Raw genomic sequence first — 23,725 nt, forward strand, 5'->3', positions numbered from 1 at the left:
TTCTGTCAGGAGAAGGTCCTTAGCTCACCCGGAGACTCAGGATGGCCAGAGAAAACACAGACAACTGCACCTCTTATGTTTTGATTCGCTAATGGTGGGAGTCCGGCGTAGGGACCCTTTGTGGCAACCCCCAAGGACCCGGGGCTGGTTTCCCAAGTTCAGGCAGCAACCAAAGTGCAGGAGGCCGGACCTCCTTCTCCTGCCCACTCCTTGTTGGGGACCTACCTCTTCCCCTGCTGCTGAACCCCCAGAGAACCCACAGGGGATTTCAGAGGCTTGAACAGGAAAACCACATCTTAATATAACCCAAGAAACCAACGTTCTCATAACGAGATGCCCACAGCAGCACGGCCTTGTGTCTTTCCGTATTTCCAATTGTCAAGATGCATCCTGGAGCGGCTCCCGGGGCTGGTTAATCATAAGGGAGGGGTCACCGCTCTCTGAGAACTTCCCAAACAGCTTATTTCTCTCATGAAACCTTCACGGCCGTCCAGGGAAATGGGTTCCATTGGTCCCATTTTGCAGCTGAGGAAGCTGTGGGCTCAGTGAGGTGAGGCTCTGTGTCACGTGGCCCTGCCCCCCTCCCCCTTTCTGTGGTGTGCAGAAACCTTTAGAACGTCTGCCTGGTTAAGGGCATGCCGAAAGGGACAGACCCTGGAAAGCCACTGCAGCCAGGTGCCGATCGTGCACCTCTGTGGCTGGCCCTGCCCGTCTCTGCTAGTGGCCGGGACTTATGTGGTTGGTGGAGTGGACAGCCCCCCCGCCCACCACCGCACCCAAGGGAGACACGTCAGGGGGCACAGGGCCACCCCCAGCAGTTCCTTTCCCACCTTTGCATTCTTCGTGCACTCCAGCCTTCCTGGAAAACACTGAGCCACTGTTGTCCTTCACCAGCGTCTCCCCTCTCTTGGCCCCCAGTCTGGTAGCTTCTTCTTCCAGCCAAAGCTCCCTCTGGGGACTTGCCTGGCGTGGGAAAGGGGGTCATTCTCCGCTGCTGGGTGGGGGCACACAGAGGCTGGAGATGGATGGAGCCAAATGCTGCCTTCTAATGATCAGGATAATCACCAGTGAGAGGTAGTGAGCACCCCGACACCAGGGTCATCCAAGGCTCCTGTTAGGGAGAGTCAGGCTTTTTTTCTTCTTCTTTAAAAAAAATTTTTTTTAACATTTATTTATTTTTGAGAGAGAGAGAGAGAGAGTGCACGTGTGCGTCTGCAAGTGGGGGAGGGGCAGAGAGAGAGGGAGACCCCAGAATCCAAAGCAGGCTCCAGGCTCCGAGCTGTTGGCACAGAGCTCAATGCGGGGCTTGAGCCCATGACCCACGAGATCATGACCTGAGCCAAAGTCGGACGCCCAACTGACTGAGCCACCCAGGTGCCCCGGGGGAGAGTCAGGCTTTTACCTTTAATTAATTTATTTTTTATTTTAAAATTATTTTTTAAAAGTTTAATTATTTTTGAGAATGAGAGAGAGAAAGCGAGCATGAGCAGGGGAGGGGCAGAGAGAGAGGAGGACAGAGGATCTGAAGCGGGATCGGTGCTAACAGCCCAGAGCCCCGATGTGCGGCTTGAACTCACGAACCCCAAGACCGTGACCCGATCTGAAGTCAGATGCTTAACCAATTGAGCCACCCAGGCGCCCAGGCTTTTAACTTTTAGACTCTAATTCTGCCCTGGGCACCACAGAGGTTTCTTTTTTTATTTTTTTTTTAATTTTTTTAAACATTTATTTATTATTTCGAGACAGAGAGACAGAATGTGAGCAGGGGAGGGGCTGAGAGACGGGGAGACACAGAATCCGAAGCCGGCTCCAGGCTCTGAGCTGTCAGCACAGAGCCCGACGTGGGACTCGAACCCACGAAAGCTTGAGATCATGACCTGAGCTGAAGTCGGAGGCTTAATCGATGGAGCCACCCGGGCGCCCCAAGAAGGTTTCTTTTTCAGGCTCTGAGTCTTGTCTTGGCTGAGATCGCAGAAGAGGGCATCAGCTGTGTCCACCCCCCCAGTGTGAGCCATGAAGGGCTGTCGGTAAGTAACCACCCACCCCGTCAGCCAGCCGCGGAACAGCCTGGCACAGCACGCTGCCCCCGCCCGGCACAGTCAGGCGAAACCCGCCCCCTGCACCTGACATCACCTGACATCACCTGCTGTCTGCGGCGCATCTGTTTGGGACCACGCACCGTGGCAGGCGTGGGAAGCCATTGCAGAGCTCGGGTCTCTTGGGAGGCAGACAAAATCGTACGTAGGAAGCGGTGTGGCCTGTGCTCCCTGGGGGGAGCCCGGGTGAACTTGGACTTAGAGTCCAGGAGGGTTTCCAGGAAGTGAGGCTCAGCAGACGCCCGAAAGAAGGGTGAGGCCGGGGCACCCAGAGGCAAGCCCTGGGCTGCAGGGGGGACCGGAAGCGATTCCACGTGTCTGGGGCAAGGAGAGCCAATGGGCGGGGCGCGGGTGGGGGTGGGGAGGGGCCCGAATAAGGAAGCCAGAGATGGAGGCCGGTGTGGATTGGGTTCCAAGACCTGGGTTTAGAAAGAACTTTAGGTTTCGCTCCATGAGGAGCCATGGGAGGCTGTATGGGGGGGGGGGGGGGGTGGCAAGGACTGGGCTTTGTTTCTGGAAGATCTCTCTGGCTGGGCGGGGAGAGAATGGAAACGGGCTGCGCTCCTGGAGGTTGGAAGGCTGGTTAAGGGTCCTGCTGTCATCTGGGCCAGAGGGTGGTGGCCTAGCTCAGGCAGGGGAGGGAGAGCGGTGGGTGGCTTTGAGGGGGACTCGGAAGGAGAACGAGCTTGATTTGGGTCCACACGGGAGGTGGTGAGCGCGAGGATGCCTCCTGGCTCTCGGCCAGGTTCCCTGGTCCACAGGTGCTGGGGGAGGTGCCCTGGGGGGGGAGGGGGGGCTCCAGGGTCAGCACTTGGGACAAGAGGGCCTCAACGTCTGCTCACCTACGGGTGTGACGTCCCTGCCTGCTTCCCGCCGTGTGCCCATTTTCATTTCCTGTGCTCGGAATTTTCCAGCGGCCTCTCGGGTTACCTGGAAGGAAGAGGGCGGGGAAGAAGTCCCCCCACCCCAGCAGCTGGCCCACAAGGCTGCCCCCGGCTGAGGCTCTTCCTTTTCCTCCGGGGGAGCCTGTGTCAGGGCGTCTGGGAACCCCGGAGGAAGGACAGGGTGTCTCGGCCACGGGGGCCTCTCTTCCCATGCCCTCGTGGACTCAGGGGTCACGCAATCCCGGGTCCAGGTGTGGGGGGGGGGGCTGGGTCATCCGGTCACGTGTGCCTGCGTCTGTGTGTTCCTTCATTTATTCTTAGGGCCGCAGGGTGAGAGCTTCAGTGTGAGCTGAACTTGAAGCACCGGCCCCACCTGCCTGCAGCTGGCTCCTTCTCCTTAATCCTCTGCTCCAGCAGCACCTGCTTGGCGGGGGGGGGGGGGGGGGGGGGGGGGGGGGGGGGAGGGGGGGAGGGGGGGGATTCGCCCTCACCCCCGCCGCTCTGCAAACCTCCCGTTTTATTTTCTCTATTGTCCGTACTTTCTTGCTGTTGTCTGAAATCGTTTCTTGGTTCACACACTTGGAGCCTGCATTTGAAAGCAGATTTGGGGACAGTGGGGATTTTTGTCTATTCCTTTGCTGCTAGGCACCTAGTAGGTCCTCAATAAACGTTTGTTGACAGAAGGAGAAAGCCCTGGCCCCCAGAGAGACCACAGGGGACCGAGGGACAAATAATAGGCTGATAATAACAGCAATAATGTCTAACATTTACTCAACCTTTAGGGAATATTAAGGGAACACCGACTGTGCACCTGCGCCATTTGGAACTGGGACTCCAGCAGGGGATGAAGCTCACAGACGTCCCTGTTTGGGGTGGCCTTTTCAAGTGGCAGGGGATCGAAAATAAAAATAAAGACCCGAAGGAGGTAAAGGAGTGAGGTGTGGGCATATTAGGGGGAAGAGCAGTTTGGACAGATGGAACAGCAGGTGCAAAGGTCCTGGGGTAGTACCCTGCCTGGCATGTTGGAGGAGCAGGGAGGAGGCCCCTGTAGCTGGAGCAGAGTGAGTGAGGGGCAGAATGGGAGAGGGCGAGGGCAAGGAGGGGACAGGATGGGGTCCTGCACAATCTCGTGTGCCTTGAGATGAGTTGGGCTTTTACCAGGAGGGAGGTGGGCGCCTGGGATGGCTGTGGGCAGGGGGGAGGGGCCTGACTCCCCTTTGGAGGACACTGGGGGGAGGACAGATGGTAGGGATGCGGGTGGGAGCAGGGGGACCAGGGGAAGGGGCGGGAGATGAGGGGGCTGACCAGATGAGGCAGCGGGAGGAGGGAAGGCGGTTGAATTCGGGGTATATTTTGCAGACCGGGCACGTGGTGAGATTTGAGATTGGGTGGAGTGGGAGACTGGACAGAATGTGTGGCGAGAGAAAGCTTGTGGGTGAGGATGCCCGGAGGGTGTTGGGGAAGATGGAGAAGTGGAGGGGTCGCGGGGGGGGGGGGGGGGGGGAGGGGCGGGTCAGACGCTGGGTGTCACCGCCTGTGTGGGGGAGATGGCTGGAGCCGCAGTTCCAGGGAGGGACCTGGAGGTGCCCCCCGGGGAAGCATCAGCTCCCGTGAGTCCTCCTGGCTTCTTCGCATTACTTTGGGGGTAAACGCCTTGTGGGGAAAGTGTGGGGGGAAGGGAAGGGGGGGTGCAAATGTGTGCGTGTCCCTGAGCTCGAGTGCCGGTGTCTGTGGAGGGCTCACTCTGAGGCCACCTTTTCTGAGTCCCTAGGCCGAGTTTGAGTCCCCACCCCCGCCCCACGCCCCCACGCTGGTGTCCCTCCCCCGCCAGCCTCTTGTCCTCCCTCAGGTCTGTGTCAGCAGCTGGCGGGGTTTGAGGAGCTGGTGTTCCCTCTGGTGTGTGGGGGGGAAAGGCAGAGAGAGAGGCAGAGAGAGTAACCCCCAGACACGGGGCTCGATCTCGCCAACAGCGAGATCATGACCTGAGCCGAAATCAAGAGCTGGACGCTCAACCGACGGAGCCACCCAGGCGCCCCTGGGCTGGCTTTTAGTAGCTCCCGTGGGATCCCCGGAGCCGAGCGCAGAGCCCCCCGCGTACGCGAGGTGCTCCGTAGACATCGGCGGACACGGGGCTAAGTGTGTGCGGCGCTGGGGGCTGGGGATACAGGCGGGAGCACCCGAGGATACCGAAGACAGAAGACGCACAGCCACTGCGTGTGTGGGTCGACCACATCTCCGTGTGCGTCACACGTGTGCTCCCGCGGGCTGAGTGTGGCTGTGAGTGTACCTGCAGCTAAGTGTGCACGTCCACGTGAATCCCCGTGTGCCCTGAGCACACCTCTGCTTGCCGTCCCGCACGGGTACGCCTGTGCACACGTGGCTCTCTGGGTGTGTCTGCCCAGGGGGCACGCGCGCGTGCCTGCAGGGGTGTGTTAGAGCATATCCGTGACTGCGGGATCCCGCGCGTGTCCACGTGTACCCAGGCTTGTCTGTGTGTGTGCTTGCAGGGGTGTATTTGAATGCCTTCTTGCCTGTGTGCTAGAGACGTGCAAACGTGTGCTTGAACACGTGTGTGCAGGTGCCCATATGAATACATGCGTGTCCCCCACCTGCTAATGTACGTACCGCACGGGTGTGTCCAAGGGGGTCCATGCATGGTGCCGAGATGCCTTCAGACCTGGCTAGGCCTGATCCCAGGATCTCCTGACGCCCAGCACTGCTCTATGTCAGACCCAGAGAACAGCTTGGCCCACGGAGACTCCCTTCTCCTCCTAGCCTTGACCCCAGCCCCTCTAGCCTCCCCCCCGTAAGCCAAGTGTGCCTTCAAAGAACCAGGATGCAGTGGAGGAAATTCCTTCTGGCAGCTTCTGGGCCTCTGTCTGGGCCATTCCCAGGGAGGCATCCAGAACTGTCTGGAGTGGCTCCCAGGGACAGGAGCTGGGACCGCGCATGGACAGGGGCTGGGACGGCGTGTGGACAGGGGCTGGGACTACACATGCTGGGTTGTTCGGAGGCTGGTTCTGCCAGCTGGACCCAGCTCCGTGCCTCCTCTGCCAAGTCCAGACACAGAACTGGATGATGAACCTGATCTACTGGCCAGCTGGTGTGTCCCCGGCAGTGCGTCTGGGGGATTATGGCACCAAATTGTCAGCGTGCCTTGAGGGGCACTATCGATCGGGCCCCATTTTCTGAGCTAGAGGGACGCAAAGGGGCAGGACGGACCCCAGGCCTGGGTGACTCTACCCCTGTGGCTCTGAAATGAGGGGCAGTCCCCCCGCCCCCCTGCCAGGGAACATCTGTCAGTGTCTGAAGATATTTTTGTTTGCCACACCAGCCAGGGGGATGCGCTTCTGTTATCCAGTGCGTGGATATCAGCACTACATCCTACAAGGCACAGAAGGCCCCCCGCCCCTCTGCAAAGGAGGCTACGACCCCAAATGTCGACAGAGACGAGGCTGAGAAACTCTTGCGAAGCTTTTTGAGAGCGTCATGGGAAGCAGATAGGATCCTGAAGCATCTGGACGTTTAGAGACATAAAAGTTGTCTCGGGTGCAAAAACACCTGACAGATGCTTCAGAACATCAGAACGGATGACTGGCCGGGAGCCCATGAAAAGCTGCTCAGCGTCGTTTCTCATCGGGAAAACGCAAATCGGGACCACCGCGAGATACCCGACTGCACGCCCGCCAGAATGGCCGAAATGGAAAATTCAAACAATACCTAGTGTTGGCACAATTATGGAGCCACTGGAACTCTCTGCTGTTGCCAGTGGGACGTCAGATGGTCCAGCCATGCTCTGTGAGTCAAACCAGGGCGGGAAGTCGCGTGACCAGCCCAGATTTCAGGCCGGATCTGATCGAGCAGAGGATCGCTTTCCAGGCTCAAGACCAGGGGGCCTGGGGCTCATGGTGCGTCCCACGGGAAGAAGGACCCTACTTCAAATGATTCAGGATTTTCTGTCCCTGGTGGGTGCAAACATCCAGTATAATGTCAGTGGCTTTGGCTTCTTGGGAACCCTGCACTGAGCATAGCTACTGTGTAAAAAAAAGGAGTCCTCAGTCGGTTGGGCGTCCAACTTTGGCTCTGGTCATGATCTCACGGTTCGTGAGTTCGAGCCCCGCGTCGGGCTCTGTGCTGACAGCTGGGAGCCTGGAGCCTGCTTCGGATTCTGTGTCTCCTGCTCTCTCTGCCCCTGCCCCGCCTGTGTTCTGTCTCTCTCTCAAATATAAATAAACATTAAAAAATATTAAAAAAAAAAAAAAAGGAGTCCTTGGCATCTGACAGGGGTTACTTGGTGCTGAATCTCCAGGCCTGTTCCCAGCAGGTGGGTGTGGGTGACGGCAGGGGCGTGTCTGAGGACCCAAGGAGGATGACGCACAGACAGGTCAGGGCCTTCCTGCGCGAGGCCCTGCCGAGGTTCCCACGGCCCACACTTGTACCGCGGCCAGGTCTGAAGGCCAGGGCACATCCGGAAGTTCAGCCTCCGGGGCAGCAAAGGCGCCCCAACCCCCGCTCTTTGCAGCCATCATAACAATTATTACATTTATTGAGCATGGGCCGGGCCCAGGTGCTGAGATGCTACAAATGCCGTTTTATATCCTCCTTCCAAGAAATGGGCTCCTGTCTGCAGCTCACCGCCCTCCCGCCACACGGGCTGTCTTTCTGGTCTTCCGACAGACCGCTCCAACCTCAGGGCCTTTGCACTTGCTGTTACTTCTGCCTGGTGTCTCTTCCCTCTGAGACCTTCACGGTGGGGACCTTCCCATTCTCCAGGCCTTGGATCAAATGTTATCTCCTCTCTGAAGTGGAACCCCCTCCCCCCCCATACCCTCACTATTCCATCCCTTGGCTCCATTTTTTTTTTTTTATTACATTCATGACACTCTTTTGACTTTATTCGTTGTTTCTGTTTCCCCACCTCCTCACTGGCATGGGATGTGATATTTTGCCAAACTTACAGGCAAATAATGCAGCTCATTTGAATTTACAAACTTCTGATACCCAAAAAGGTGAATTTTTCATGGGTCTCTCGGCCTTGTGTTTTTCATATTTCCGATATTGATTTCTAGGATTCCGTTCTTCTTTCCTTCCTTCCTTCCTTCCTTCCTTCCTTCCTATGTATGTATGTATGTATTTTTGAGGGAAAGAGAGAGAGAGCCTGAGCAGGGGAGGGGCAGAGAGAGGGGAGACACAGAATCCGAAGCAGGCTCCAGGCTCTGAGCTGTCAGCACAGAGCCCAACCTGGGGCTCAAACTCATGAACCGTGAGATCATGACCTGAGCCAAAGTTGGATGCTTAACCGACTGAGCTACCCAGGCGCCCCAATTTCTAAGATTTCTTACATAAAAGGTCATCTTTTGTGGGGCACCTGGGTGGCTTAGTTGGTTAAGCATCTGACTCTTGGTTTCAGCTCAGGTCATGATCTCACGGTTTGTGGGTTTGACCCCCTCTGCATTGGCAGTGAGGAGCCTGATTGGGACTCTCTCTCTTCCTCTCTCTCTCTGCCCCTCCCTCACTTGTGCTGTCTCTGTCTCTCTCAAAATAAATAAATAAATTTAAAAATTAAAAAAAAAATAAAAAAAAGTATCCTTTTGCAAATGTGTTTCAAGTATTTTTTAAAGGATTTTTTAAAAAAAAGTTTTTGTTTTTTATTTTGAGAGAGGGAGAGAGAGAGAGCTCTTTTGACTGGGGTATGGGCAGAAAGAGAGAGTGGAGAGAGCATCCCAAGCAGGCTCCCAACTGTCAGAGCCGAGTCTGATGTGGAGCTCGATCTCACAAACTGAGATCATGACCTCAGCCGAAATCAGGAGTCAGACGCTTAACCAACTGAGCCATCCAGGGGCCCCTCAAATATTCTTTTCTAGGTTTTCTTTTCTCTTTTAAGTTAAAAACATTTTTTAAGTCCTATTTACTTAAGTAAAACCTCTACACCCAACGTGGGGCTCGAACTCATGACCCTGAGATCAAGAGTCACACGCTTCCAAACTCCACCGACTCAGCCAGCCTGGCGCTAGCCTGAGCAGGGGAGGGGCAGAGAGAGAGGGAGAGACAGAGAATCCCAAGCAGGCTCTTCACTGTCAGCAGGAGCCCGATATGCGGCTTGATCTCATGAACCATGAGATCACAGCCTGAGCCAAACACAAGAGTCGGATGCTCAACTGACTGAGCCACCCAGGCGCCCCTCTTTTAGCTTTTTAAAAGTGGTTTTTAGACCCTAGAAGTTTAATTTTTTTATCTAGTCAAATGTACCAGTCTTTTCCTTTGTTATTTATGCCATTCGTAAATATTCATCTCATATTTTCTTCTAGTGGTGTTTTACCACGGTGTTTTTACATTTTATTCTTTTGTCCATCTGGAATTTATTTGGTTGTGAGGATTGATGTGCGGGTCAGACTTTTTTTTTTCCCCCCAAACGATTACTCACTTGTCCCAGGTCCGTTTCTTGAATAAGTAGCTGTTTGCATTCTGGTTTGAAGTTGCTCGTTTATAAATACCAAATAATTATCTTTTTTTGGATCTGTGTAAGGATTTTCTGTTCTTTCCTAGAAATCTATCTTTTTTGTTATCTGTACCATAGTGACATCTTCATAATATTCTTCCCACCCAGGAATATCTATTTGTTTAGGTTTTTTTTATCCCTTAAAAATGTAGCGATTTTGAAAAAACAAGTTTAATGATTTGTTCCCGTTAACCCCATATAAACCCATTACGTTTCCTGGTACTTACTGGTCACTTCACATTTATGTTTTTATTTTGTACCCCGTTGCCTTCCTGAATTCTTATTAACGCTAATGGTTTTTTTGGCTAGATTTTCTAGGGTGAATAAGGTTATTTCCTGTAGAGAAATATTAATTGATTTCCTTTTCTCTTGATGCTGAATTTTCCCCCCTTATTTTTTCTTGTTCTACTGTGATGGTTAGGGCATCAGAATACTAATGGCAACATATTCTTTCCTTTAACTGTAACAAGAAAGCTTGTGTTTCCCTATTAAATGTGATGGAGTTGTTGAGATAAAACAATTGCAGTTTAGGAAAGTACTTTATTATTTTTTCATATTTGACAATTAATAGCAACAGCTACCATTGACTGGGTTCTTAATATTTGCTGGGTACTTTTCTAAGCATTTTTCCAGGGATTGTTTCTTTTAATTCCTAACAACAGCTCCTTCTTCAGGAAGAAGCTTCAGCTCAGAAAATTCAAAGAAAATCAGCCAATGGAGGAGTCAGGATTTTAAACACAGGTAATAGATCTCCTGAGCCTGTGAGCGTAACTGAACTCTAGGTCGCCCTCCTAGACCATTAAAACCTCGTTCTGTTACTAACTTGCTACATTTTTACATCAGGGCTGGATCAGGTTTGGGCTGTTTATAGAATGATTGGAAAGTTTTCCATCTATTTTGGAAATTTTTACCTATTTCTTGAACTTTTAAAGGTGGAATAATGATATAGCCTTTGAGATTGACCATTTTTTGGAGGGGTTATTTTTGATAAAACTTTTGTTTTTTTTTTACCATTATTTATTGATTCATTCAGATATTCTACTCTTTCTCGTTAAAAATTTTTTTTAATTTTTTTTAATTTTTTTAACGTTTATTTATTTTTGAGACAGAGAGAGACAGAGCATGAACAGGGGAGGAGCAGAGAGAGAGGGAGACACAGAATCTGAAACAGGCTCCAGGCTCTGAGCTGTCAGCACAGAGCCCGACGCGGGGCTCGAACTCATGGACCGTGAGATCATGACCTGAGCCGAAGTCGGCCGCTTAACCGACCAAGCCACCCAGGCGCCCCCAAATTTTTTTTATTTTTAAGCGATCTCTAACACCCGACATGGGGCTCGAAGTCACAACCCTGAGATCAAGAGTCGTATGCTCTAGGGACTGAGCCATCCAGGTGCCCTGGTGTTTTAATCCTTCTTGAGTTAATATTGGTAACGTATATATCTGTAGGGACCTCAAATTCCATGGAGATTTTCAAATTTTTCAGCATAGTGTTGTATGCCGTATTCTTTTATTGTAAAAAAGCCCCAGTTTGCCTGGGTGGCTCAGTTGGTTAAGCAACCGACTTCGGCTCAGGTCATGATCTCACAGTTTGTGAGTTCGAGCCCCGTGTCGGGCTCTGTGCTGACAGCCTGGAGCCTGCTTTGGATTCTGTGTCTCCCTCTCTCTTTGCTCCTCCCCCACTCACGCTCTGTCTCTCTCCCTCTCTCTGTGTCTCAAAAATAAATAAAAACATTTTTTAAAAAGCCCCAGTAGATCTAGTTTTAGAGAATAGTGCTTGTTTTCTCTCTATTTCTTGGACAAACTGGCTATTCAGTTCCCAAATCCCTTGTGTGTGTGTGTGTGCATGTGTGTTTTCTTGTGTGTGTTCTAATTGATGAAGGTCTTTGAAACTCATTACAAATTCCTTTCTCAGCTTTTGTTGCTTTTTTACTGACCGCTTGAGTTGCATGCTTCAGAAGTTTATTTCTACAGTAGCACAGTAGAGAGAGGTGTTCATGTCATGAAATGTAGGAGGGAGAGGGGTCAGAGGAAGTCAACTTTAAGCTGTGTTTTGATGGATGGACAGAAGTTTTCTAGGTGGAGAAGTCCTTTCCAGTTGAGACAGCGGCCACAGAGGGATGAAACTCCTGTGTTTGCTACAAACGATTATCGGCAGTAATTATTGGCACGGCGCAGTTGAACAAACAAACGGATGAGTGACCTTTGTAGCAATATATTGATCTATTGTATTTATAATGTATTATGATGTAATATATGAATACATTTGTGGGATTGTTTGATTCAACTGTAAGCTCCAGGAGGCTTACAGAGACCACTGTTTTCTGGTGCCAATTCCAGGACCTGGCCCAAAGAGGGCGCTCCAGGGGTGCCTGGGTGGCTCAGTCGGTTAAGCGTCCGACTTCGCTCAGGTCGTGATCTCACGGTTCGTGGGTTCGAGCCCCGCCCTGGGCTCTGTGCTGACGGCTCAGAGCCTGGAGCCTGCCTGGGATTCTGTGTCTGCTTCTCTCTCTGCCCCACCCCAGCTAGCACTCTGTCTCTGTCTCTCTGTCTCTCTCAAAAATAAACATTTAAAATTTTTTTAAAAAAGAGGGGGCTCCATGAATATTTATTGAAGAAACAATAAATTCCCAAGATGCCTGCAGGGACCCGAGCCTTGTTCCAGGGACTGGGGACACAGTAGTGAAGAGAGCCTTTTTTTTTTTTTTTTTAATTTTTTTTCAACGTTTATTTATTTTTGGGACAGAGAGAGACAGAGCATGAACGGGGGAGGGGCAGAGAGAGAGGGAGACACAGAGTCTGAAACAGGCTCCAGGCTCCGAGCCATCAGCCCAGAGCCCGACGCGGGGCTCGAACTCACGGACCGCGAGATCGTGACCTGGCTGAAGTCGGACGCTTAACCGACTGCGCCACCCAGGCGCCCCGAAGAGAGCCTTTCTGATGGGTGGTGCTGAAAGATTTCATTTGGCTGAAACATAGGGAGCCAGAGAGTGTGGTGGGAGGTCAGCAGGGGCCACTATGAGGGGCCTTGCCAGTCCACTGAGCCCTGGACACCAGGTGAACTGTATTGTATTGAAGATAAGAAAAGCCCCAGGGCTGCAGTGCTGAGAATGGACTCTAGGGGGCAGGAGTGGAAGCTGGGAGGTCCGGGAGGAGGCGCCGCGCGGGACACAGGTGGGAGGGGAAGGGTCCGCAGAGCCTGAATGGGACCGGGCAGGTGCGTGTGTCCTAGAACTACTTTGGACTCAAAGGGACCGCATCGCTTTTATCTTCGGTGGCCTTGTTGAGGTGTAAGTGATCGTGGCCGATATTTTCGTTGGAAGCATCTTTGCTGCAAAGATTTCTGCCCCTTGACTAGTTGACCTCGAGGCAATTTTGCCGTAAAATCACAAACAATCGAAAGGGGACGGTGAAAAGGACGTAATGAAACATGAAAAATGAATAACAAAATTAGAAAGACTTTATTGCGAAATACAACATATTGGAATGCATTCCACACGTGCCGTGTAGATTCGTGGGCAAATAAATGAATCAGTTACTCGGGAGAGTAACTGACTTCCTTTTGTGGACGGTACCTAAGGCCTTGTCTCCCAAGTCTTTTGTTCATAGCGTTGTGCACGTACTTGTGGATTCTTCTCTTCATTTGGTGTCCCGCTTTTTCTTTCTTTTCGTGAACATTCCTTCTTTCATTAAGAAAGGTATCCTGGGGCGCCTGGGTGGCGCAGTCGGTTAAGCGTCCGACTTCACCCAGGTCACGATCTCGCTGTCCGTGAGTTCGAGCCCCGCGTCGGGCTCTGGGCTGATGGCTCAGAGCCTGGAGCCTGTTTCTGATTCTGTGTCTCCCTCTCTCTCTGCCCCTCCCCCGTTCATGCTCTGTCTCTCTCTGTCCCAAAAATAAATAAACGTTGAAAAAAAAAATTAAAAAAAAAAAAGTGAAAAAGAAAGGTATCCTGTGCTCAGTCGCCAGAGCATCTGACTGTTGATCTCAGGATCTGGGGTTCGAGTCCCACGTGGGGTGTAGAGATTCCTTAAAAAAAAAAAAAAGAAAAAAAAAGAAATGTATCCGTTTCCAAATACTGTCTGCATATTTGTAACAGATTTTTATTGCCCCGTGAGAGCCTTCTCCACTGTTGTTTGTTTCTGCCATATTTCACACGGCCATCCGTTGGTAGACGTTGCAAAGCTCTGTGGGTTCCAGGGGCTCAACACTGTGCCACTGTATAGACCGTTGTGAGGGCTAAGATTCATACAGTGTGAATATGAGAGTGCCGTGTCAACGGAGAAATGAAACCAAACTGTTAACCAGTTATTTTTTTTAATCTTTTATGGCGAAATTGCCTTATGGCCGATTAGTTAAGTGGCGAAAGTGTTTGCAGTGAAAACGTCCATGGCGAAGACGTTTATGGCAAAAGTACCTAGAACCAAACTGACACCCGATACGTTGCACATATTTAAAGTAAAACGTCTGATGAGTTCTAACGTTTCATACACCTGTAAGACCATCATCGTAATTAAGATCATGCATTATGGTCAACCCCCTAAATTTCGGGGGTGCATGGGTGGCTCAGTGGATTAAGTGTCCGACTTAGGCTCAGGTCATAATCTTGTGGTTTGTAGATTCGAGCCCCTTGTTGGGCTCTGTGCTGACAGCTCAGAGCCTGGAGCCTGCTTCAGATTCTGTCTCTCCTTCTCTCTCTCTCTCTCTGCCCCTCCCCTGCTCATGCTCTGTCTGTCTCTCAAAAATAAATAAAATCATTAAAAAAAATAAACAGAGGGGCGTCTGGGTGGCTCAGTCGGTTAAGCGTCCGACTTTGGCTCAGGTTGTGATCTCGTGGTTCGTGAGTTTGAGCCGCGTGTCGGGCTCTGTGCTGACAGCTCGGAGCCTGGAGCCTGCTTCGGATTCTGTGTTTCCCTCTTTCTCTGCTCCTCCCCTCCTCATGTTCTGTCTCAAAAATAAATAAACATTAAAAAGTTTGTTTTGAAAAAAATAAAAAGAGCATGGTTTTTGGGGGGTAATTTTTACTGTATTTTTTGTACTTAAAATTTTATATAAGTAACATCAGAGTGTAATATCTTTAAAAATACCGTGCTAAAAAAATAACAAAAAATTTACCATCTTAACCATTTCTTTTTTTTTAATTTTTTATTTTTTTTTAATTTTTTTTTCAACGTTTATTTATTTTTGGGACAGAGAGAGAGCATGAACGGGGGAGGGGCAGAGAGAGAGAGGGAGACACAGAATTGGAAACAGGCTCCAGGCTCTGAGCCATCAGCCCAGAGCCCGACGCGGGGCTCGAACTCACGGACCGCGAGATCGTGACCTGGCTGAAGTCGGACGCTTAACCGACTACGCCACCCAGGCGCCCCCATCTTAACCATTTCTAAATGTACACTTCTCAGTGCAACCCAAATCCAGAACCTTCTAATCTTGTAAAACTGGAAGTCTATTCTTTTTAAAGAGTTTTTTTTTTTAATTGTGAAAAATGTTAAGCCTACAGAAAACTGCCTAGTTACTTCTAATTCCGTTACTTTATGTTATTCTCTGTCCAGCATTTGTCCCTCACACAATCTGAAAATTACTTATTTATTTATGTGCTTATGGTCTGTCTTCCTCACTAAAACATAAATTCATGAGAGCGAGGACTGTGCCTGTCTTCATCCTTACTGTGCTCAGTAAATTTTTCTTTTCTAAAATGTTACCAACGTGTAACATTCATTTTGCTCAGAACAGAGGGTGGTGAGGTTGGATTTCATTTTATTTTATTATTTTTTTTATTTTTTTAAATGTTTTTTATTTATTTTTGAAGGAGAGAGAGAGACAGAGCATTAGTGGGGGAGGGTCAGAGAGAGAGGGAGACACAGAATCCAAAGCAGGCTCCAGGCTCTGAGCTGTCAGCACAGAGCCCGATGCGGGGCTTGAACCCACGAACCGTGAGATTATGACCTGAGCCGAAGCCGGGCGCTCAACAGACCGAGCCACCCAGGCGCCCTGAGGTTTCATTTTAAGAGCCATGTATTGCTGATAGGAATATGAACTACCGCAGGCCCTGTGGAAAGCAGTATGGTGGTTTCTCAAAAAATTAAAAACAGAGTTGCCACGTGATGTAGCAATTCCACTCATGGGTACATAGCCAAAGAAACTGAAGGCTGAGGCTTGAAGAGATACTTGCACACCCACGTTCATGGCCATAGTAGTCACGATAGCTGAAAGGCGGAAGCAGCCCGAGCGTCTGTGGACGGATGAATGGATAAAGAAAATGCATTGAGGATAAAGGAATAGCATTGAGCAAACCTGCAAGGCCATTCTGACACCTGCTACAACATGGGTGAAACTTGAAGACCTTATTTATTCTCGGCGAAACAAGCCACTCACAAAAGGACAGATACTGTGGGATTGCAACTCACATGAGGTCCCTACCATCAAATTCATCGAGATAGAATTCATAGATGTGGGGAGCCAGGGGCTGGGGAAGAGGGATGGGGAGTTGGTACTTAATGGGGGACGGAAGTTCAGTTTTGCAAGATGAGAATGTTCTGGAGATGGATGGTTGCACAACAATGAGAATGTACTGAATGCCACCAAGCTGTGCGCTTAAAAAAGGTCAAGATAGGGGCGCCTGGGTGGCTCAGTCGGTTAAGCGTCCGACTTCAACTCAGGTCACGATCTCGCGGTCCGTGAGTTGGAGCCCCGTGTCGGGCTCTGTGCTGACAGCTCAGAGCCTGGAGCCTGCTTCGGATTCTGTGTCTCCCTCTCTCTCTGCCCCTTCCCCACTCATGCTCTGTCTCTCTCTGTCTCAGAAATAAATAAACGTTAAAAAAAATTTTTTTAAAAATGGTCAAGATGGCACATTTTTGTTGTGTGTATTTTGCCACAACACGACTCAACTTATTTTAATTGCTTAATTGGAAAAGAGTAGTACGTATTGTAAACCAAAACAAAAACAACACAAAAATAGAGAATGTGGAAGTCCCCTGTAGTGATTCCAACCACAATAATTACCATTTGTATGGCCTCCCAGAATGTAATAAACACACATACACATCCGTATATATAATTTCTTATATCCTCCAATAAATAAATAATACCCATCTACTTTGCCAAAATGGAATTATACTATGCACAATTTTCTGCAACTTTTTTTTTTGCTATAATAATAGATCATGTTCACCCTTCTAGGTCATTATCTGAAAAACAAGACTTTGCATGCTACTTAAAAGTAGCATGGTGGGGGGCGCCTGGGTGGCTCAGTCGGTTGAACATCCGACTTCGGCTCAAGTCATGATCTCGAGGTCCGTGAGCTCGAGCCGTGCGTCAGGCTCCGTGCTGACAGCTCAGAGCCTGGAGCCTGTTTCCGATTCTGTGTCTCCCTCTCTCTCTGCCCCTCCCCCGTTCATGCTCTGTCTCTCTCTGTCTCAAAAATAAATAAAAACATTAAAAAAATTTTTTTTAAAGTAGCATGGTGGTATAATATTCTATATTCTATAATATTCTATGGAAGTGTTTGGCAAACTTTTTCTTAAAGGGCCAGAGAGTAAATATTTAGCTTTTGTAGATCCAATGGTCTCTGTGCCAAAAAAACTTTATTTACAAAAACCAACCCTTGTTCTACGGCGTGAAAGTTCTTTAGTACTTATTTACTTGGTCCCCTGCAGATGGACAGTGCTGTTTCCTCCCCCTCTTCAAATATTGCAGCAGCAAACATGGGCAGACATTCCTGGGACGGCAGAGACACACGATGGAAGAAGCTGTCTCCGAATCATCCTTCATCAACTCAGAGCGCCCATTTCATGGATGTGGAAACTGAGGTCCAGAGACATCAATGAGTGAGAAGGGACTGGAGCCTTGGCGTTTATCTTGACTATCCTAACTGACCGAATTCCTCACTTGGGATCATTTTATTCCTTTTTTCCCCCTGTGCCATTCAGCACGTTCCCACTTTTCAGCCTAGGAGAGAGAAGGGGGGCCAGGCAGGCTGGGTGTAGGAACCTGCTCAGAATAGAGTCGTTTAATCAGCGCCTGCTTGTTTTGGCCTTGCCTGATGGGTGGGCAGAGGATGTGACTTCAATACTGACCTTGGGTTCTCCTGGGCTGGGACTGGGCACTGAGGTCTCAGACAGAGCGCCATTCCTTGGACCAGTGGTCAGGCCACATAGAACTGTCAGGCTGAGGCTGAGTTCTAAGGATTTTGTTGGCTGTTGATAGCCTGGTGGTGATGGTGGGAGACAATTATTTTTTAGCGGGACTGTTGATGCGTTCCATTTTTCGATGCAATTCACAGAAGGTTCCACTTTCTTTTCTGTTGATGGTCTCAAGAAATAGTCATCGGCTAATCTTTCCTGGACATTTGCTGTATGTTAAGTGCATAGCCTGCCTCGTCTCATTTAATCCGCATTAAATGAATCCACAGACCCAGGAGTCAGATATGAAGTTCTTACAAGGGGCTGTGAGCATCACCTCTTACCTGTCTGAACTTAGCCGCCTCTGGCCCTGCTTCAGCCACACCAGCCTCCTGCCATTCTTCCAACAAGCCAGGCATCATCCTGCCTCAGGACCTTTGCACTGCCCCCTCTTGCTAGAATGCCCTTCCTCTAGATGCCCACATCGCTCCCTCTCTCACTCCTTTCCGATCTCTGCACTGATGTGGCCACATCACAGAGGCTCTCTGGGTCTTCTTATTTAAAAATTTTTTATGTGTATTTATTTTTTGAAAGACAGAGCGTGAGCACAGGACGGGGAGAGAGAGAGAGAGGGACAGACAGACAGACAGACAGAATCCGAAGCAGGCTCCAGGCTCTGAGCTGTCAGCACAGAGCCCGATGTGGGGCTCAGACGCACGAACCGTGAGATCGTGACCTGAGCCAAAGTCCGACGCTTAACGAACTGAGCCATCCAGGCGCCCCTGGATCTTTCTGTTTAAAGTTTCACTCTTTAAACCACCTCCCTGGCAACATCTGTATTCCTGTTTTATTTTTCTCCATGGTGTACATCCCAGCCCAATGGACTTTGTATATGTCAATTACTCATTTTGTTTATTGGGTGTCTCCCTCCACGGCCGCGTGAGAAAAGGAAGTTTTAACCGCTCTGTTCACCTCTGGACCCCCCCCCCCCAACATCGGCACCCGATAGACTCAGTAATGTTTGCAGAATGAAGGTATAAGGTGGGTGCTGTTTTAAAGATGTTTTATTTTTTTTATTTTTATTTTTTTTAATTTTTTTTTTCAACGTTTATTTATTTTTTTGGGGACAGAGAGAGACAGAGCGTGAACGGGGGAGGGGCAGAGAGAGAGGGAGACACAGAATCGGAAACAGGCTCCAGGCTCTGAGCCATCAGCCCAGAGCCTGACGCGGGGCTCGAACTCACGGACCGCGAGATCGTGACCTGGCTGAAGTTGGACGCTTAACCGACTGCGCCACCCAGGCGCCCCTCTCTCTCCCCCCCTGCTGCAAAGTGTTGGGAACGGCCAGAGCAAAGGGGGCCTGTGCTATGGGGGGAGAGGTAAAGATGAGATTCTGAGATTACCAGGAGCCTTGAACGGGGGGGCTCAGATTTCAGCCTGGGGGCAGCGGAGAGCCGCGGGAGGTGTCCAGCTGGGGGGCGAGGAGGCCAGAACCCCTGCGGAGGAGGCCATGGCCTCAGCTTACTCATCTGCAGGTTGGGGATAATATCCGCCACATATGGAAATTGGCAGGAATATATATATTAATGCCGGCAAAGGGTTTGATCCCACGCATGGCACGTAGGAAGCCTCTGATCATTTTAATTTTTTTTTTAACGTTTATTTATTTTTGGGACAGAGAGAGACAGAGCATGAACGGGGGAGGGTCACAGAGAGAGGGAGACACAGAATCGGAAACAGGCTCCAGGCTCTGAGCTGCTAGCACAGAGCCTGACGCGGGGCTCGAACTCACGGACGTGAGATCATGACCTGAGCCGAAGTCGGACGCTCAACCGACTGAGCCACCCAGGCACCCCAGCCTCCGATAATTTTAGAACGAAAGTAGCAGGAGAAGAGAAGGGGAAGAAGGACCAGGGTATGGTGGTTCGGCACCTACCCTCCATACTCGCTCACTGGCCGGCTCTGTGGGCTGCACCTCTGTGCCTCGGCTTCCCCATCTGTAAGAGAGGACCAACAGCAGGATGCTGGAACAGCACGCTGTTCGTGAGGAGTCAAGGTTCTAGCACCTGGGCACTAGAAACTCCGGGAGAGTATTTGTTAGGGACCCTTCCCTCCTCGACTGTCACCGTGTGGTCTGCCACCATACCCTTATTTACCCAATGACGCTTTCCTCACTTGAATTACTTACACTGACTTCCATCTTTGCCTTGCAGTAAAATATACGTAACAGAAAAGTCACCATTCAAACCCTTTTCAGCTGTGCGATTCTGTGCACGTTTCCACTGTGCACGTTCCCACGGCGGTGCAAAGGTCACCGCCATCCGTCCCCAGAACTTTCTCGTCTCCGCCAACTGAGACCCTGCCCCCACGGAACACTGGCCCTCCAGCCCTTCCCCCCCGGCCCCTGGCTCCCACCATCTACTCTCTGCGTCTGTGGACGGGACTCCTCAGGGACCTGCTGGGAGCAGAAGCCTGTGGTATCTGTCCTTCTGTGACGGGCTTGTTTCACTGAGCCCAATGTCGTCCAGGTTCACTCTGCTGTATAAGGTGTCAGAACGAGCTTCCTTTTCAAGGCTGATTGATATTCCATTGCATGACGGGCGCCTGGGTGGCCCGGTCGGTGGAGCGTCCGACTTCGGCTCAGGTCACGATCTCACAGCTCATGAGTTCGAGCCCCGCGTCGGGCTCTGTGCTGACAGCTCGGAGCCTGGAGCCTGCTTAGGATTCTGTGTCTCCCTCTCTGTCTCTGCTCCTCCCCTGCTTGCACTCCCTCCCTCTCTCTCTCTCTCTCTCTCAAAAATAAAATAAACATTAACAAAATATTCCATTGTATGAATGGGCCACGTTTTGTTTGTCCGTTCACCTACTGACAGACATTTGACGCCTGCTATGAACATGGGTGTGCAGATAAATCCTCGATCCTTCTGGATCCCAGAGGTGGATTGCTGTGGATCCTACGTTACCTCTGTGTTTAAGTTCTGAGGAGCGTCCAGACTGTTTTCCACGGCGGCTACACCATTTGACCCACGATTCCATTCTTGCCCCGTAGTGCATTCTCCACTAACAGCCAGCCTGGTCTTAGGACAGAAACCGTCCATCCCCCAGGCACAAATACTCCAACTCACCTACTATGCTCTGGGATTAGCGGTGCCCAGCACAGGACACCCGCCTTCCTGTAGTTTATGGTTGAAATCCAGGCAGCAAATGATGTAAAGACACAACCGATAGCAAACTCAGGTGGTGATAACTACAGGGTGGAGAGAGAGAGAGAGAGAGGGTGACAGAGATCCCTGGGGGTGAGGGTGTGATGCAGATTTTAAAACAGGGTGGTCAGAGAAGTTGTCGCCGAAGTGAAGGTTTGAGCAGAGGTCAGAAGGGAGGGGGCCGGGTGGGTATCTGTGGGAAGAGTGTTCTAGGCGGAGGGCACAGCCCTGTGCAAAGGCCCTGGGGCAGCGCTGGGTCTGGTGTGTTGGAGGAACAGGGAGGAAGGTGTGTGTGTGTGTGTGTGTGTGTGTGTGTGTTTTGGAACGGAGTGAGCCAGAGGACTCAGACCCCTTCCCCCCACTCCCAAGGTGGGAGCCCTGGGGGACCTGACTTGGGTGCTCACTGGCGCCCTCTGGTGGCGTCTTCAGGGAGGGCAACCCGTGGGGTTCAAGAAGGGGGATGGAGGGTGCAGGGGGAAAGGGGGGCCGGTGTGGTACCAGGGTGGACTGTGCTAGTCCCGCTGAGCAATGACAGAGTGAACTAGGATGGGGACCGAGGACTTGGGGAGAAGTGTTCAGATGCCGGATGGACGCTGCACGGAGAACTGAGAGCATCTTCTCGGGCCTGGCGGTGAGTGGCAGGGGGCTCCCCGGATTATTTGGGCCTGTGCAATGCGAAGGGAGAAGCCTCCACTGGCCCAGAAGGCAAAGACGACGCCGGGTCAGACGGAGCGTGGCAGACGGGGCTCTTCCGCGACTCTCCGGCGTTTAGTATTTTCATTCCCATCAGATCGTGCTGTTTGATTTTGTTCACAGCGCTCATTGTTACCTGCAATTATCTTTATCGTAACTCCCGCCCTCCCGGCCCAACCGCCGCCCACCCCACCCCCCAGCGTGTTTATGGCTGGTTTTCTACCACTCGACTGTCACCTCTCTAAACGAGGGCAGAGATCTTGTTTGTTTTACTTAAGGCCACATCCGCCAGGCAGCAGGCAAGATAAGAGCCCGTCCAAAGATGCTCCCTTCCTCATCCCTGGAACTCTGAATATGTGAGATTGCATGGCGAGGGGCATTAAGGTTGTTAATCGGCTGACCCGGAGATGGGGAGATTATCCTGGATTATCTGTGTAATCCCAGTGTGATCACAAGTGTCCTTAAACGTGGAGGAGGGAGGCCGGGGAGAGAAAACCAGGGAGAAGGCAGCGGGAGAAGGACTTGGCTTGACGTTGCTGGGATGCATAAAGGCGGCCTCTAGAAGCGGAAAGCCAAAGGAAAGGATTTTCTCCTAGAGCCTCCAGAAGGAAGAGGAACCTTGATTTTTGTTTAGCCAGACAGTTTTGGACTTACGACCCCCCAGAACCGTATGATAATAAATGCGTTGTTTTGAGCTACCAAGTTCATGGTGATTTGTCACCGTAGCAGGTAGGAGGTGGATACACTCAGCTTGGCACCTAGTAGATGCTCAATAAACGTTTGTTAAATGGATGATCGGGAGGTGACTGCAGGGCTCAGAACCGGAGATAGTACAGTCAACCTTAAGTTAAAGGGGTTGCCAGGCAGTCAGGAGGGGGGTGGTGATCTTGGAGTCAATGGGGTGGGGGGACACCTTTGGGTTGGGCCAGCCCCTCAGCACTGGGCACGAGGGCGTGTGGAGTTCGAGGTCGGAGCTGGCAAAGGCCCTGCATGGGAACAGTCCAGAAACAGGAAAGGGGTGGAGGTGGGGGGCACCTGGGCCTCTCAGTTGGTCGAACGTCTGACTCTTGGTTTCAGCTCAGGTCATGATGTCACTGTTCATGAGTTTGAGCCCGGAGCCCTGCATCAGGCTCTGTGCTGGACAGCTTGGAATCCTCTCTCTCTCTGCTCCTTACCTGATCTGCTCTAAAACAATAAATAAATAAAACTCAAAAAAAAAAAAAAAAAAAAGGTAACAGGAAAGGGGGTTTCTTGATCACCGGCCCGTCCCACAACTGCTGTTTTCACTGCATCCCAGCGGCTAAGGTGTCTGAGGTGTGTTCTTTTGCTTCTGTCCCCCTCCCCCCAAACCTTAAAACTTGAAATAATTTCATTGTAAAAAAATTTTAGGGTGGTTTGAGGTTTACAGAAAAATTGAACAGAAACTACAGGGATTTCCCATAGTATGAACATCTTGCATTAGGGCGGTACACTTGTCACGGCTAATGAGCCAACACTGATGCATTGTTATAAACGGAAGTCTGTAGTTTACATAAGGTTCACTGTTGGTGTTGTGTCATCCTTGGGCTTTGACAATGTATACAGACGTGGATTCACTGTTACAGAATTATGCAGAATAGTTTCACTGCCCCCCAAACCCCTGGGTTCCGCCTGTTCATCCCTTGGTCCCTTCTCCAGAGCCCCTGGCAACCACTGATCTTTTTACTTTCTCTGGTTTCGTCTTTTTCAGGACGTCATATAGTTGGGATTATACAGTATGTAGGCTTTTCAGAGTGTGGTTTTGTTTGTTTTACTTAGCAATATGCATTTAAGTTCCCTCCTTTTAGGTGGTTTTTGTTGCTTTAGAAAAATCATGATACGATATCTGTAATACAAAACTTTTAGCCATTTTTTTTTTTTTTAATTTTTTTTTTTTCAACGTTTATTTATTTTTGGGACAGAGAGAGACAGAGCATGAACGGGGGAGGGGCAGAGAGAGAGGGAGACACAGAATCGGAAACAGGCTCCAGGCTCTGAGCCATCAGCCCAGAGCCCGACGCGGGGCTCGAACTCACGGACCGCGAGATCGTGACCTGGCTGAAGTCGGACGCTCAACCGACTGCGCCACCCAGGCGCCCCGACTTTTAGCCATTTTTAAAGAGATTTGTTTGACGGTAATCTGCACACCCAACATGGGGTTCGAACCTACAACTCCGAGGTCAAGAGTCCCAGGCTCCACAGACTGAGCTGGCCAGG

At 50.7% G+C, this 23,725-nt stretch overlaps 2 long non-coding RNA genes across 2 annotated transcripts; one reads left to right on the forward strand and one right to left on the reverse strand.

The window, feature by feature from the left end:
- Window positions 1–65: 65 nt before the first annotated feature.
- Window positions 66–2,246, reverse strand: LOC123607381. The gene is made up of 2 exons (XR_006716717.1): window positions 2,134–2,246; window positions 66–1,111 (listed from the first exon to the last, which is right to left on the reverse strand). It is a non-coding gene; the product is annotated as an uncharacterized LOC123607381 (long non-coding RNA).
- Window positions 2,147–17,885, forward strand: LOC123607383. The gene is made up of 2 exons (XR_006716719.1): window positions 2,147–2,241; window positions 17,130–17,885. It is a non-coding gene; the product is annotated as an uncharacterized LOC123607383 (long non-coding RNA).
- The last annotated feature ends 5,840 nt before the right edge of the window (window positions 17,886–23,725 follow it).

This window comes from Leopardus geoffroyi, chromosome A2, assembly GCF_018350155.1.
Source record: "Leopardus geoffroyi isolate Oge1 chromosome A2, O.geoffroyi_Oge1_pat1.0, whole genome shotgun sequence".
Taxonomy (NCBI): Eukaryota; Metazoa; Chordata; class Mammalia; order Carnivora; family Felidae; genus Leopardus; species Leopardus geoffroyi.